This window comes from Bison bison, unplaced genomic scaffold, assembly GCF_000754665.1.
Source record: "Bison bison bison isolate TAMUID 2011002044 unplaced genomic scaffold, Bison_UMD1.0 scf7180017864451, whole genome shotgun sequence".
Lineage (NCBI taxonomy): Eukaryota > Metazoa > Chordata > Mammalia > Artiodactyla > Bovidae > Bison > Bison bison.
The window spans coordinates 755,665-771,983 of record NW_011495013.1 but is presented as its reverse complement, the minus strand read 5'-3'; the positions used below and the strand labels follow the sequence as shown (position 1 = coordinate 771,983).

Sequence of the window (16,319 nt, the reverse complement as noted above, 5' to 3'; positions counted from 1 at the left end):
TGATCTCTCTAGTCATGTAGATCTTAAATGACACTTCATCTTTCAACCCTGTGTAGTTACTTAATGTAAATGTGTGCCCCTCCCCAGTTAGATTATAAATTCCCAGATAACTAGCACATGTTTTAGTCTTCCTTATGTGTAACTCAGCATGATGCTGGCCTTATGTTAGGTTCTTAAAAATGATCATAAATTGTATGAAGGCGAGAAGACAGAATAATCAGAACTCTCTCCATGTTTTAATATAATGCTTGATAGTCTACTGAGGATCTGTGTACACTATCTCCTTTAATCTTTTCAAGGACCAAAGGACATAATATTATGCCTTTAACAGATGAGAAAAGTGAGACCCAGACCTTGTACATGACTTGCTTACTATTGCACCAAAAAAAAAAAAAGTGATTGAGCTATATCTGAAACCATGAATTCTAAATCCTGGGCCAGTGGTTTTTCCTACTCCTGTAGTTGTTAATGTGAACACTCCGATTTTTAACTTCTGCTGAGAATCACACAGGGGAAGGGAGAAGGAAACTTCAGAAAGAATTGAAAGCCCAAGATGTAGCTCCTGGCATTTGGGTGATAGCAGAGCTGAGGGGGGACACACAGCAGAACTCTCGGCTTGAATTCAGCAGGCCAGTGTATTAGTTTATCTGTAGCTCCTGTAACAACTTATCATGAACTTGCTGGTTGAAAACAATATAAATTTGTTCTCTCACAGTCTGAAAACCAGGAGTTCAACATCAGTTTCATGAAGCCCAAATCAAGATGTTTGTAGGCTCACTGTCTCCAGAGCTCCTGGGGAAGAATCCATTCCTTGCCTCCTCTTCCAGCTGCTGGTGGCTGCTGGCGTTGTTTGGCTGTGCCATCACTCCTGTCTCCACATCCTCTTTCTGTAGGCTTCTCTTCTAAGTTTGTGATCTCCCTCTGACTCTCCCTGGTAGGGATGTGTGTGATTAGATTTAGAACCCACCCAGATAATCCAGGAAAATATCCCCATGTCAAGATCATCAGCTCTGCTCTATGTTACATGGCAGCCTGGACGGGAGGGGAGTGTGGGGGAAAATGGATACATGCGTATGTATAGTTGAGTCCCTTTGGTCTCCACCTGAAACCATCACAACATTGTTAATCGACTATACTCCAAAATAAAATCAGTTTTTAAAAAGAGATCATCAATTTAATCATTTCTGCAAAGATCCCTTTTCCATATTAGGTAACAACCGGTTCCAGAGATGAGGGTCTGATATTGATATCTTTGGGACCATTAGGGTGGTGGGAACCTCTTCTGCTACTCCACTTTTCTCCCCTGCTCTGCCCCTCTTTTATCCTCGCCCATTTCTGTCTCCCCTCTGAGTGGTACAGAATGGTATATTGAAAGGATATACCATATATTATATGGTATATTGAAAGGATCTCTGGAGTCTGATACACATCCAGTTAATTCCTGGATCTGCCTCTTCTTGGCTGTGTGACTTTGGCGAGTGAATTACTTACCCTGAGCCTCAGTGTCCTCCTGTGTAGAGACAGAGGCCTTAGAACCTGTGTGCAGCTTGGTGTGGGATGATAAATGAGAGAGGGCCTAGCAGGGCCTGCCCCAGTGGGCACCTGCCCGAGTGCCCCGCCCCCGCTCTGCGCTGTCCCTCATTTAGGCTCCCCATCCTCTGCACCCACAGGGCTGGGCCTCGTGGGCTGCAGGTAGAGATGCTGCCCACGGACATTCCTGGAGCACCTCCTCCCGTTTATTTTTCTTAGTGACTCTAAAAATACACAATGTTTATTAAATAATTAATCATCCTTTCCTAGAAGAGTTATTTCATTTCACGGGTGAACAGTTTATTGCCAGAGAAACTATGTCTTCCTCCAAAATGATGTATAACATGATTTGGTATCTGCATTTTTAGACACTTGAATGTTTTCTTTCTCTCTGCCAGTTAAACTTGAAGGTAATGTAGTACGCATTCATTTGCACTTTTTTTATTTTCTAGAGATATAGATGTGCATAGTAGAGCAACCTCATATTTTTCCATTTCTAAAATAGTATGTAAAATCTGATATGTTAGTGTGCACAAATGCAATAAGTTTTAGTATTTAGTAAATATTGAGTAGTAATAAATACCATAGGTAGCAAGCCTTTATAATATTAAGCCTATGAAGAAAATTAAACAGTTATATAATTGGCAAGGAAATGAATGCCAACATAAAAAGAAAAATATATGAAAGCCATTTTTTCTCAAACCCATTTTTGCGGTTTTACATACTTGTCTGCCTTTAGAATCTAAAATGCTAGGCTAGTTCATAAAGCAGTCCCTTTAGACATTTGCCTTATTTTTAGGAAATGCTGATCCTAATGCTAGGTTAGTAAATAGGGATTATTTGCCCTCTTGTCTCTGATGACATAAGGGGTCTGAAATGCTGTGTGGAGAAGAACCAGGAAACCAAAACCAGCTGAGGGGTTCCACCAGCTGAGGGGTTCCTTGACCTGTTAGTCGTGTCTGCGGTGGAGCAAAACATGGGTGCGGCACAGCGTGACTAAAGCACAGGTAATTATTGGAACGTACTCCATCTAGGCCGTCACACAGTTAGCTTGACCCAGGGTCATTGGTTAGCATTAACTTTTACACAGGAAAGGCAAAAAATGGCGGGGGGAAGAGAGTGGTCAAGTATTGAATACTCTCAATACGTATCCATTATATCTGAAACTTGATGATTTCTTGATAAATATCGAGGGAAGAAAGGAGGCAGAGACTTGCTCTAGAGTACTGTGACCGTGTGTGCCGTGGGAAAACTTGGTTTCAGAATTTGGGGCTGAGTCTGTAGTGGCTCCCAGCACAGAGAGGTCCACAGTGTTCAGAACGACCAAGAACATCCTGTAACTTCATTTGTGGATGAACAGCATGCATGCAGTGTTCGAATATTAAATCCTTAAAGCGTTTGCATTGCCTCTCAACAGATGCGCAGTGCTGGCAACAATGTGGTCTTTTGTTTTTGGTTGCCACACCCCTGGAAGGGGGAAGATGGACTTTAAGATGTGAATCCCCTCTGTGGGAGAGGGAGAGGGTGGGAAGATTTGGGAGAATGGCATTGAAACATGTAAAATATCATGTAAGAAATGAGATGCCAGTCCAGGTTCGATGCACGATACTGGATGCTTGGGGCTAGTGCACTGGGACGACCCAGAGGGATGGTATGGGGAGGGAGGAGGGAGGAGGGTTCAGGACGGGGAACACATGTATACCTGTGATGGATTCATTTTGATATTTGGCAAAACTAATACACTTATGTAAAGTTTAAAAATTAAAAAAATGTTTAAAAAAAGATGTGAATCCCAGCCCTGCCACCAACTGTTAAGGTCTTCTTGTGCAAGTTATATAACCTCTTCACTGACATCCATTTCCTCATCAGAGAATAACATTGTGTCCCACCTAGGAGGAACACTTTTTTTTTAATCTGTTGTTTTAAAATTATTTTTTAATTGAAGATAATTGAATTACAATGCTTTGTTAATTACTGCTGTACAGCAAAGTGACTCAGTTATACATATATACGCATTCTTTTCATATTCTTAGATTCACTTTTTTTTTTATTGGAATATAATTGCTGAGCTTTTGGTAAGAGTTGAGAACAGTGTCTGGCACATCCATAGTAAGAACCCCAGTCCTTTGGCTCTCAGTTCCATTCCTCGCCTCCCCTGCTGACCTCTGACCCTGCAGGCGGTTTCTAGCCTTCACCTGGGTTTGGCCACTGGAAGCAGTGAAGGCTGGGGGAAGGGAGACCATGGTTCCTTTCCCGGCTGTTTGCCTCCAGGCTGTGCCTCCTCATGGCTCCAGCCACCCCTGCCCAGGCTGGCAAGGCTGTGGTTCTGCTGGGAGCCTCTACCACCTCCTGCGTGGGCCCTTCAGCCTGGAGGTGGTAGGTCGCTTCCTGCTATTGCTAATTCCGAGTGCTGCTCTGTCTCCTGTCTGCTTTTCAGCTCTTCCACCACCCGTCTGTTTCAAATACTAAGAGCAGTTTTTGTTTTCCTTGCTGTGCCCTTAATAATAGACTGTAAACATTTACTGTCGCTGTTGTTGTTCCTGTTGTCATCATTGTCTCATGCTTCAGAGGAAACTCTGGAGTAACCCTGAGGCTCAGGAAGTGAAATGAGTTAACCGGGATCCCATAGCTGGTGGGTGACAGACGCCAGCATAAAACCCTTTCACTCCATCTCTCCTACCAGCCTTTGGATGGGCTAGTATCCTTGACTCTTAATTAGTCTGAACATACAACGTATGTCTTGCCTAGGGGCCCACTTCCTTTTTGACTCCCACATACTGGAGTGACATATGCGGAGGAACAGCCATCCTCACCACCAGCGATTGCTTTTGGGATCACACATCACCAAGTCACAACTGACCTCAGTCTTCATGGGAGGGTGCGGGTTCCATCACAGTAGAGAATGGGGGGTTACTAAAGATCGTTGATTACAAGCAACAGAAAACAAATCGCGTGATCTTAAGCAAAAGACACAGCTTCCCAGGTGGTGCAGTGGTAAAGAATCCACCTGCCGATGCAGGAGACACAGGTTCAATCCCTGGGTCGGGAAGATCCCCTGGAGGAGGAAATGGCTACCCACTCCCATCTTCTTGCCTGGGAAATCCCACGGACAGGGGAGCCTGAAGAGCTGCAGACCATGGGTCGCAAAGAGTCAGAAGTGACTTTGTGATGAGTGCACACACACGCAAGCAAAAGACAGTTTGGTTGTCTTCTGAAACTCTGAGGCAGGGAGATGACCAAGATGAGAGAGAAGGGTCTGAAGAAGTGTCAGGATCATATCTATCTTTCATCTCGATTCTTGGCTTCGTCCTCTCTTCTTAATTCTTATGGTAGAAATGACCCTGCTCTCTATGCCAGCCCTTCAAGATGCCGAAGGGAAAGAAGGCCAAGGGGAAGAAGGTGGCCCCAGCCCCGGCCATGGTGAAGAAGCAGGAGACCAAGAAGGTGGTCAACCCCCTGTTCGAGAAGTGGCCCAAGAATTTTGGCTTCAGACAGGACATCCAACCCAAGAGGGACCTCACCCGCTTTGTCAAATGGCCCCGCTACATCCGGCTGCGGCAGCAAAGGGCTATTCTATATAAGCGGCTGAAAGTGCCTCCTGCAATTAACCAGTTCACCCAGGCCTTAGACCCACAAATAGCTACTCAACTGCTTAAGCTGGCCCACAAGTACAGACCGGAGACAAAGCAAGAGAAGAAGCAGAGGCTGCTGGCCCGAGCTGAGAAGAAAGCCGCCGGCAAAGGCGATGTCCCCACCAAGAGGCCACCTGTCCTTCGAGCAGGGGTCGACACTGTCTCCACCCTGGTGGAGAGCAAGAAGGCTCAGCTGGTGGTGATCACTCACGATGTGGATCCCATCGAGCTCGTGGTCTTCCTGCCTGCCCTGTGCCTCAAGATGGGGGTTCCCTACTGCATCATCAAGGGCAAGGCCCGGCTGGGGTGCCTGGTCCACAGGAAGACGTGCACCACTGTAGCCTTCACACAAGTCAACTCGGAGGACAAGAGTGCCCTGGCTAAGCTGGTGGAAGCCATCAGGACCAATTACAATGACAGATACGATGAGATCCGTCGTCACTGGGGAGGCAGCGTCCTGGGGCCGAAGTCAGTGGCTTGCATCACCAAGCTGGAAAAGGCGAAGGCCGAAGAGCTGGCCACCAAGCTGGGCTGAGTGTGCACTATGGAGTTTTCTGTGCATAAAAGTAATAAAAAAGATTCTCCTTCAAAAAAAAAAAAAATGACCCTGCACAATACTTTTCCAGCCAGTGTGAGTGCAGTGTCTCAGTTACAAATTCCTAAGGGAAGAAGAGACTCATACTCAGCATAGACCACATCCTGGTCAGACTGGCCAGGTCACTTCATACAAGATGTCAGCCAGGGGCCTACTGCTGCCACATAGGTTGGGGCGGTGTGGTGTTTCCCAGAAAAAGGGATCACAAGTGTGCACTAGAGAGCTCACTTCAAGATTCTAACAGTCTACTTCACAATCACAGGAAGCCACATTTGGGTGCCCACCATCTGCCAGAAACAGTGGTAATCACATTATATCTTGTTTTGTGGGTTTTTTAATTTTAATTCTCAATAACAGCATTAGGAGGCAGATTTTATTCTTTGCATTTTGTGGCTGGGGAGAGGACAAAGGGAAAATTATGCATTTGTGCAGTATAAGCTGCACAGGGCAACTGAAATGGTAAGGGACTTTGCTTCTAGAAGGAATTAAAATACATTAATTCAGAGTGGCAACACTGGTTTGCTCATGCTGATCAGAAGTTATGATTAGTGGCTAAGTATAACTTTGATTAACAGAGAAAAGTGGCGTGGGGACAAATCAAAGTAGCTTGTATTTGTGTGAGAAATGTGTGTTAAAAGATCTTAGGTGGTTAAAATTATAAAACAGTATGTTGGACCAATTTGGTCCAACTCCCACTCTTTGAAAATAAGAAATTTTGCTTGAGGTAAGTAATTTAGCTGTTTTGTGGGAAGTTTCTTCAGCTTCTAAGATGATTCAGAGCTTGGAATTACTGACTTAGCCTTCTGACTATATCAGGAGTGTTTAAATATATTTTCCACTCAGTTAATAACTCATGAATTCGTTTAAATTTATCATCAGTGCACTCAGAAGTCATCAAAGTAGACTCTGAGCTGTGAACATTTGGCTGTCTCCTTCTGGTTAATCCTGACACATCTCACATGTCATAGTTTTCCAAAACTCTAAAAATGAGATTACTCCCTATTAAAATTGATCATTAGATTATTGTGTTCTTGAAGGTAAAATTTTAACTTGCTTAAATGATATAGTCTCCCCTCTTTTCCTCAAAAAATGTTTTATATGAGTGGAGAAGGTGGAATCTGTAGCCTCATAGACTAGTGATGCTCAAACCTGAACACATATCAGAATCAGCTGTAGATCTTTATGAATACAAAGAAAGTTGAATCCCTAGACTTCTCTGATGGTCCAGTGGTTAAGAATTCACCTGCCAGAGCAAGGGACATGTGTTTGATCCGTGGTCCAGGAAGATTCCACGTGCTGCAGAGCGACTTAGCCCACGTGGCACAACAGCTGAAACCTGCGTGCCTAGAGCCCACGCTCAGCAACAAAAGAAGCCACCACAGTGAGAGGGCTGCACGCCACTACTGCAGAGTAGCCTCCACTCACCACAACTAGAGAAAGCCCATGCAGCAACAAAGACCCAACACAACCAAAAAAAAAAAGAAAGCTGAGTCCATCCTCAAAAGTCTCTGATACAGTAGGTCTGGGGTGGGACCTGAGATCTTACATTTCTAAAGAGTTCCCAAGTGAGGCTAACTTTAGCTACAGACCGCTCTTGGAAAACAGTGCTCTAGGCTGGAGAAAGAATTTGCTGAGAATAACGCTTGCAGTTTTGTAGCTTTAAGAGAAAGTGTTGGGGGTGGCAGGTTTAAATAATTAGTCTCTATAGTCACTGCTACTGCTGCTGCTAAGTCCCTTCAGTCGTGGCCGATTCTGTGCGACCCCATAGACGGCAGCCCACGAGGCTCCCCCGCCCCTGGGATTCTCCAGGCAAGAACACTGCAGTGGGTTGCCATTTCCTTCTCCAATGCATGAAAGTGAAAAGTGAAAGTGAAGTCACTCAGTTGTGTCCAACTCTTAGCAACCCCATGGACTGCGGCCCACCAGGCTCCTCCATCCATGGGATTTTCCAGGCAAGAGTTCTGGAGTCGGGTACCATTGCCTTCTCCTCCAGCTTTTTGTAAGGAACTCAATTTGGAGTCTATGATTTTCCTTTCTTTAGGGGGAAAGATAAAAAGTAGAGGAGGATTTACTATTATGATAGTGAACCTTAAAATTTAGGGCCCCTTTCAAGGCTCTGGGGAGGGGGCTTAGGGATGAGTTCACATGGTGTTTATAAAACTTGCAAAAGGAAGATATTTTTGTATTCATTTTCTTAAAGATGTCCCCAGAAATTGTCTCAGCTTTAGGTCCCATAAAACCTGAATCAACTCTGATAATTAATTAATATAATTAACTAACAATGTATAAAAGGAACATAGTTTGTAACAAAGAGCAGGTTTTGAACCCGGGTCTCCCGCATTGCAGGCAGACGCTTTACCGTCTGAGCCACCAGGGAAGACCTTTTAATAGGTTGCTGCTGCTGCTGCTGCTGCTGCTAAGTTGCTTCAGTCGTGTCCAGTAATAAAGAGCAGGTCTTGAACCTGGGTCTCCCGCGTTGCAGGCAGACGCTTTACCGTCTGAGCCACCAGGGAAGCCCTTTAAATAGGTTGCTGCTGCTGCTGCTAAGTCGCTTCAGTCATGTCCGACTCTGTGTGACCCTATAGACGGCAGCCCACCAGGTTAGGCAATTTCTAAATGTGTCAGAAATAATGGTAAGTGGATAATCATCTCAGAGGACATGTGAACTTTGTGTGGAACTTACTTTAATTGAAGGAGTTAGATGGAACATTAAGTAGATGAAAATCCAGTTGGCCTTAGCTTGTGGACTGTCTAATCAGCTTGTATGTGCTATATTTTATTTATTGCATGTGTGCATGTTAGTCATATCCAACTCTTTGTGACCCCATGGACTGTAGCTTACCAGGCTTCTCGTCCATGGGATTTTTCAGGCAAGAATACTGGAATGGGTTGCCATTTCCTACTCCAGGGTATCTTCCCAACCCAGGGATGAACCCGCGTCTCCTGCATTGGGAGGCGGATTCTTTACCACTTACATGGGAAGTCCATATTTTATTACATTTTATTTATTTGTGATGAGAGCAGAAATTTTGGAGAAATGAGTTAGGTCCCAGTCTGGCTTCACCTCTTGTAAATAAATTGATTCATTCTTTTTGAGCCTGTTTTATCTGTAATGGAAGATGTTAATAATAATAGTTGTCTTAATAGGGATAATTGGATTCTGTAATGAAATGATAGATATGAACAGACATTTGTTTAGATCTGAAGATGTAAAATGCTGCACAAATGTTAGTGACCAGTAGCTGTACAATGCATCAAACCCAGGCCTCCCGTGTTGCAGGCAGATGCTTTATGTCAGCTTTACCGTCTGAGCCATCAGGGAAGCCCAATGCTATACCAGCAGTACACTAATGAGTGAAGTCGCTTAGTCGTGTCCGACTCTTTGCAAGCCCATGGACTGTAGCCTAACTAGGTTCCTCCGTCCATGGGGTTTTCCAGGCAAGAATACTGGAGTGGGGTGCCATTTCCTTCTCCAGGAGATCTTCCTGACCCAGGGATTGAACCCAGGTCTCCCACATTGTAGGCAGACGCTTTACCGTCTGAGCCACCAGGACTAAACGGCCATTCTGCTGGATCAAGATTCGGCAAACTTTTTCTATAAAAGGCCAGACTATAGATACGTTAGGTTGTATGGATCATTCTGTCTCTGTCTCAACTACTTAACTCTGCCCCTGTTAGGCAGAAATAACTATAGAGAAGATATAAATGAATGGGTGTGGCTATGTTCCAATAAAGCTTTATTTTTTATTTGTAAAAACAAGGGCAGCTATGCTAGATGATGTACCAAAATTGACCCAAAATGCCACAGTTCTTCCCAATTAGGAACTTCCAGTTGAGCAGAAGGTAAAACAAATAAGAGCGATTATAAGTGATGTTTTTATTTAAACTCAATTTTGGAAGATCGAAATGCTGGCACATTTTATCTGCTTTACTTTCCATAGTTCCCTGATGTAGCTGATATCTCTTTGAGGGGTGAGCAAAGTGGGGTGAAGGAAGGAGTCAAGGTTAAGAAGTTAGGGGTCAGAATGCCACCTTCTTCCTCATTCTGCTTCCTGGCTCTGGAAGTGGTAATAATAGGGTGAGCTCCCTTCTCTGGGATTCAGACTCAACAGCAAGTGCCTAAGCATAGAGGTTTTTAACCACCAAGAAATTAGATTGTTCTGTTTTTTAATCTCTTAATTATTTTTAAAGATCATTGAGATGCACAGATCTGTGAACTTTGGAAAACCGAAATAAAGGAATTTTCAGTTCAGTTCAGTCGCTCCTTCTCTAAAGAAAACATATAAATGCCCAGCAAGTGCATGAAAAGATGCTCAACATTACTAATCATCAGGGAAATGCAAATCAAAACCACAATGAGATATCACTTCATACCTGTCAGAGTGGCTGTTATCAAAAAGACAACAAATAACAAGTGTTGGCGACAATGTGGAGAAAAGGGAACCATTGTGCACTGTTGCTGAGGATGTAAGCTGATGTGGCAGCTATGGAAAACAGTATGGAGATTGCTAAAGAAATTAAAAATAGGACTAACCTATGATTTAGCAGTTCCATTCCTGGGTATTTATCTGAAGAAAACAAAAACACTAGTCAGAAGAGATACATGCCCTCCTGTGTTTATTGCAGCATTGTTTACAATAGTCAAGATATGAAAGCAACATAAGTATCCGTAGATGCATGGATTAATAAGATGTGTGCATATATGTGCATACAATGGAATATTAGTCATGAAAAAGAAATGAAATCTTGCCATTATATGACAACATGGATGTATGTAGAAGGTTTATGCTAAGTGAAATAAGTCAAAGACAAATACTGTATGATTTCACTTAAATGTGGAATCTAAAAAAATGAAACAAACATAACAAAACAGAAAGAGTTATAGATCAGATCAGATCAGTCGCTCAGTCGTGTCCGACTCTTTGCGACCCCATGAATCGCAGCACGCCAGGCCTCCCTGTCCATCACCAACTCCCGGAGTTCACTGAGACTCACGTCCATCCAGTCAGTGATGCCATCCAGCCATCTCATCCTCTGTCGTCCCCTTCTCCTCCTGCGCCCAATCCCTCCCAGCATCAGAGTCTTTTGAGTTATAGATACAGAGAGCAAACAAGTGGTTGCCAGAGGTAAGAGTTGGGTGGGAAAGAAGTAGGTGCAGGAGATTAAGAGGTACAAATTTCCAGTTGCAAAATAAATGAATCAGGGGTATGAAATGTACTGTGTGGGGATAATTGGTCAATAACTATGTAATATCTTTGTATGGTGACATAGTATAACTAGACTTATCCTGGTGATCATTTTGAAATACATGGAAATATCCAATCGCCTATGTTGTGTAACAGGTACTAATGTAGTTTGAAGGGGCAATTATATTAATACTTCAGAAATAAACAGATTCAAAGAGATCAGAGGTGGGGGAGTGCGGAGAGGGGAATTAGATGAAGGCAGTCAAAAGGTACAAGCTCCCAGTTATAAGAATAATATGTCCTAGGAATGTGATGTATGGCATGATAACTATAATTAACATTGCTGTATGTTATGTATGACAGTTGTTAAGGGAGTAAATCCTAAGAATCATTAGCACAGGAAAAAAATTTTCTGTCTTTAATTTTGTATCTATATGAAATGATGGATATTCAGTAAACTTGTGGTGATCATTTCATGATGCATGTAAGTCAAATCACTATACTCTACACTTTAAACTTATATAGTGATATATGTCAATTATACCTCAATAAAACTGGAAGTAAAAATTTTTTAGAGAAAAGAGGTTGGGTCTTATAATAAAATTTATCCTCCTCCCCCAAAATTATGCTAAGTGAGAAAAGCAAGATTCACAGACTATATATGATATGATTCCATCTATACAATATTTTAAAAGACAAAACTGTAGAGATGTAAACCAGACCAGTGGTGGGCTCAAGGAGAAGGAAAATGTCATTTCTTTCAAGAACTTCTCTTGGCTTCCCTCCACCAGCCCCTAACCTCTTACCCCTGCCCCCATCTTCCCTGTCAAGGATTTAATATCAATTTAAGGTAGAGTTTATATTGCAAAACACAAACGTGATTTTTCTCTAGTTTTAATCATGGAAATTGCCAGAGAGCAGGCGTTCCCCTTGGCCCCTCCAGGGTCCCTGCTGAGTGAGCCTGAGGGCAGCCTGGTTGTGTCTTCACCCCGCTGTCAGCATCCCTGCATCGCCTTGCAGTTCTGTGTCCCAGAGGGCAAGCCAGAGCGGGGTTCAGAAGGGAGATAGTGAGCAGATGCCTTTGAAGAATTGAGTGTTGTGCTGGTTCTATTAGGATCCTGAATCATCAAGGTAACAATTTATGCGTAGCTCCCACCCCTAGCTGGGAACATGAGGACTGTTGGGTAAGGTCGGGGGAAGAGGGATAAGTCAAGTCTCTTTATAATCCACTGAGTGCCAGGAAGTTGCCCACTGTCTTCAATCTAGAGGGAGGTTCTGTCTGCTGAATATTGCATGAAGAAAATGGGCTATGCTCCCTACCTAGGGCTTGGGAATGTCTTCCTCTTACAAAGATTTTTATTGTACACATTTATTATAAATAGCCTTTGCATTTTATAGAGCAGGACAAGAAGGTTCCAGGCCATTGAACATGATTTTTTTCCCCCAATATTTTCTTTCTGTGTATCTGATGTTTCATACAGCAGTGGAGGTTTTCTTTTACAAATGCACATTATAGTTTCTTCCAAGAGCAGCCATCAAGTACCCTGTCCTTTAAAATAAGTTGGGAAATATTACTCTTGGTTCGCCACTCTCTGGTTTTCATTGCCTGGGTTCATTGTAGATCTGAAGTTGCATTCTTTTTTGCTGTTTCTTTGTCATTGTGGCCTTGTTTGGCTCATTTATCTCTGGGTTCTTGCCACTCAAAGTGGAGTCTTTGGACTAGAGCATTAGAATCACCTGGGAGGGTTTTTTTTAGACATGCAGGCTCCACCCCAAACCTACTGAATCAGAATTGGCATTTTAACAGATCCTCAGAGATGCATTTGCACATTGAAGTTTGAAAGGCCTCAATCCTGCCCAAATCTCCCACCTGCTCTGTTGATAACCTTGTTAGGACCACGTGTGACCCTCAGACGTGCACCCCTGGTTCATTATCTTGATATCCGTACAGGTGTGAGTGTGGGTGCATGCACTTTGCTATGAACTTAATTTAGTCAGTGCTCAAAGACACAAAACCACACAGGCACAGTTGAGCTCCCAGGAGCTTGGAGTCTAGTGGGGGACAGAGTCTAGTGCTCTAGCACCGCGTTGCGGTGTCATCTGACTCCCTTCACCCACAGAGTTCCTGCCCGCTTCTCTGAAAACAGTTTCTCAGTGTATAGTCCACAGGCCACCCGCCTCCCAGTCCTTGGGGTTCTGTGAAAAGAGCACGGGGTCACTCCAGACCTTCCGGATCATGCCCTTGGAGTGAGCCCAGGTATCTTCATTTTAAAAATTATTATGCACATTATAATTTGAGGGCCACTGACACAGGTACAGCTTTGATATCCTCGATGATTACACATTTTGATAGGAAGGGATGTTTATATATAATCTCAAATGTTCAAGGACTCATTCAGAGCTTTCCTCTCCTAAGTTCAGGGGGAGTTTCACATGGCCTCCAAACTCAAAGCTGCTTTTATCTTTGGGTGAGGCAACGTCAGGATCTTGTGGATAGTATTTAAAGATTGTTCAGATCATATGTTTATATTTTCTAGCAGCGTGTTTTCCAGGAGCAAATTAAAATCCTTTGCTCTATAATGAGTTAACAGTGTGAACATTGTTATGACAATCCCGTGACTTTCTTGTTTAATGTTTATACTCATCTAATCAAACAAATTGAAATTGGATTATGGCTGTTGCACATTATAGCAGTTATTATCCAGTTTAAATGCAGGTCTGAAGGAAATAAAATTGATTTTTCTATGGTACTTGAAGACACTGTAGGTTATTGGTGTGCTGTTTGAATTTCCAATTAGGTTTGTACAGAGGAGAATAAGATTAGTGCTTGGACTTTTTTAAAACTTTCTTAATGTATTATGTAAATAAAGTGATATTTCATTCTAATTATGGAGGTAGATGACTTTAAAAAGTTTGGTGATCTGCTTTCATATTTTTATTTAAAGCATGTCAGATTTTAACATGGATAATAATTTTGAGGAACATTTTTATTTTTAGAAAGAAAAGAAAATAATAGAGTAGAACACCATAATAATACTCAGTTACTACAGTAACAGCTACCCTATTTTTCAGGGAATGAGCTGTAACATGTACCAGAATTTCACAGATAACTGAACCTATCTTTCAATAAACCAAACCCTTGTTTTTGAAAAGCTGCCTTTATTTTGCAAACACCTTTTGTATATCTGTTCAGTGTAAGCACCATGCCCAATGCTAGGGGCTCAGAGTCATCCAACACAGGTCCTTCACAACAAAGATGTGCCCGACCACTGACTGCTCTGAAAGCGGAGCTGTGGGCCAGAAAACACAGAAGCAAAAACGGCAAGCCCTGGAGAGTGGGGAAAGGCTTCAGGGAAGAGGTGACTTTGGGTCTGGACCTCAATTCAGAAGTAGGAGTTACATGGATATTTAAGTAGTAATACAATTTATTCCTTAAATCATAAAGGCATCACATGCTGATTATGTGCTTGTTTTAAAAGTACCCATAAAAAGATTAAGTTCTATCATTATTAAATGTATTATTAAGCACTTTGTGTAAGGAAATGTGCTTGCTTCTGAAAATACAATGGAGAACAGTCCACAAATCCGCTCTTAGGTTTGGTAGTCTGCTATAGTGAGTCACAGAACTCACTCACAGCTAAAAGCTACAGTTAAACTCAGCCAGGGAGAGAGGTGCACAGGACGAGTCCCGAAGAGGCCCACACGTGGAGCTTCCATGGCCTTCTCCCTGCAGTCATGGACAGCATAGCTTTCCCAGCGTTGATGTGTGACATTGTCCATGGAGCATTGCCAACTGGGGAAGTTCATCCAAGCCTTGGTGTCCTCAGTTTTTATGGGGGGGTCCCATCATGTGGGTGTGGTTGACCATACACGTGACTAAGCCAGAGGTGGAACCAATGCTCAGTGACCCAAAGCCCTGACCCTAAACCACATTGTTAGACTATCTAGTGTGACCCAAGACCCCTGGGAAAACAAAAACACTCATATCAGCTATGACATTCAGTTCAGTCGCTCAGTCACATCTGACTCTTTGAAACCCCATGGACTGCAGCACGCTAGGCTTCCCTGTCTATCACCAACTCCCAGAGCCTATTCAAACCCATGTCCATCGAGTTGGTGATGCCATCCAACCATCTCATCCTCTGTCATCCCCTTCTCCTCCCACTTTCAATCCTTTCCAGCATCAGGGTCTTTTCCAATGGGTTGGTTCTTCACATCAGGTGGCCAAAGTATTGGAATTTCAGCTTCAGCATCAGTCCTCCCAATGAATATTCAGGACTGATTTCCCTTAGGATTGACTGGTTGGATCTCCTTGCAGTCCAAGGGACTCTCAAGCATCTTCTCCAACACCACAGTTCAAAAGTATCAGTTCTTCAGCACTCAGCTTTCTTTGTAGTCCAACACTCATATCCATACATGACTACCGGCAAAACCATAGCTTTGACTAGACGGACCTTTGTCAGCAAAGTAATGTCTCTGCTTTTTAATATACTGTCCCGTGCTCTTAAAAATTACCTCCCAGAAGCTGAGGGCAAAGTCCAGACCTCTCTTTGGCCAAGGCTGAATTCTTTACTGTAGAGTAACAAAACCAGACGCTACTATAAGTTTACAGAACTCACAATAAAGTGAAGATCATAAAGTGAAGAAGGTGAAGACTGTGCAGGAAGAGTCTGGATGCTTAGAGTTGTGCGGTGGATGGTACTGTCAGTTAAGAGTTCACAAGGAAGTAGACAGAGGTCTGAAGGGTGAGAGGGATTTCAGTTTCAGTTCAGTCACTAAGTCGTGTCCAACTCTTTGTGACCCCATGGACTGCAGCACACCAGGCTTCCCTGTCCATCACCAACTCCCAGAGTTTACTCAAACTCATGTCCATTGAGTCGGTGATGCCATCCAACCATCTCATCCTCTGTCGTCCCCTTCTCCTCCCGCCTTCAATCTTTCCTAGCACCAGGATCTTTTCCAATGAGTCAGTTCTTTGCATCAGGTGGCCAAAGTATTGGAGATTCAGCTAAGCATCAGTCCTTCCAATGAATATTCAGAACTAATTTCCTTTAGGATGGACTGGTTGGATCTCCTTGCTGTCCAAGGGACTCTCAAGAGTCTTCTCCAACACCACAGTTCAAAAGCATCAATTCTTTGGTGCTTAGCTTTCTTATAGTCTAACTCTCATATAGCCAGGTGAGTAGTGCAGCAAAGAGCATTTCAAGAGGAAGGGGTGGTTGGTGCAAAAACCCTGAAGTGGGAAGTAGCTGAGCATGTTCTGGAAACTGGAAGAAGAGGACACCAGAGCAGAAGGAGGAGGAAAGAATGTGGTTGCAGCATTACTAGAGAGGAAGTAGGGACCAGATTCCAAGTAGCCTCAGAGACCCTGAAAAT

The 16,319-nt window shown here is 43.3% G+C and overlaps 1 protein-coding gene and 1 pseudogene across 4 annotated transcripts in view; both read left to right on the top strand.

Moving 5' to 3' along the window:
* APBB2 (amyloid beta (A4) precursor protein-binding, family B, member 2) overlaps positions 1-16,319 on the top strand; it is a 382,672-nt gene that overhangs the window by 326,261 nt on the left and 40,092 nt on the right. The window lies entirely within an intron of this gene.
* Positions 4,639-5,758, top strand: LOC105002301 (annotated as a pseudogene). Its single transcript, XR_826938.1, has one exon. The product of XR_826938.1 is annotated as a 60S ribosomal protein L7a pseudogene (transcript).